The following is a 1,102-nucleotide window of genomic DNA, read 5'->3' as shown; positions in this document are numbered from 1 at the left end:
GAATTTTCAGCAATGGCCATTTCCTTTGATTCCATTGTAAATATTTTTTAACAAAGTTATGAATAAAATTCTACAAAAATGAAATTTTGTCTGTATTGGTACTTTTCAATTAAAGTAGGTTTAGCTGCGTGTTCACCAATGAACCTGGTTATTGTCTGACAGTCTTATAGTATTTGAATGACTTAATTTACACTTTAATGATGACTTTGTACAAATTTCCGTCTTTTTTGTAGAAATGAACAGTCTGTAAAGGATATTAATTGGAAGGAAAGAGATTATCTGCTGCCAGAGAGACAGCGCCAAGCGTGGCGGTATAAGCATACAGCGTAGCAGCTTTCCTACATTTACTGCTGAAATCAGCATTACTGGCTCGTCTCGTTAGTATGCAGAATTTTATTTTAACTTGCTCCTTGGATGAGTTTGATTCCCAATCTCACAGACATGTAAAAAATACAATGAAAGATTCATTAGTTTCTTGTAACAATAATACGAATAATTTATCTCAAACATTTTTATCTCAACAATTGAAAGGTGTGTTCATATTTCGCTTGGTGCCGTCCTTTAAACGGTCGCCATTGAATAGGGATGAGGAAATGGAGATGGCTTTATAATTGCTTGGGATAATTGAAAGATTGATTGGAAAGAATAGTTCAAGAAAATTTTGAAGGTAATTTATGAATCTGTCCACAATCTTGTGTGAACTTTAACTGATACCAATATCAACAAACCTTTAATATCATTGCATTTCAAGGTCAATAAACATAATTTGCATTATGTACTGCTGCTACCAGTAGTGTGCGATACCAAAAATCACCACAACCATCGAAATTGTTGATCTTCACATTAATTCCACTGCGTTTAGTCTTGCGTGTGACAACGTCGATGTGGGAATGTTCCCCCATATACCACATGAATTATTATTGCTTGCACGGAACCTATTGGTGCAGGATCTCGGCGGTGAGTAAAAAGATGAACAGATAGGATTTGAACTTATAATGATGTGAATAAATGTTCCTTTTCTAATAACTTTTTATAATACTTTTAATGAGCAGTTAAAGCACACATTTTTAACAATGCTGGTACGACGGATCCAAGCATACAT

The sequence above is a fragment of the Schistocerca piceifrons genome, chromosome 4, assembly GCF_021461385.2.
Source record: "Schistocerca piceifrons isolate TAMUIC-IGC-003096 chromosome 4, iqSchPice1.1, whole genome shotgun sequence".
In the NCBI taxonomy this organism is placed as follows: domain Eukaryota; kingdom Metazoa; phylum Arthropoda; class Insecta; order Orthoptera; family Acrididae; genus Schistocerca; species Schistocerca piceifrons.
The sequence above is the reverse complement of the archived record's forward strand: the minus strand, read 5'-3'. Positions refer to the sequence as shown.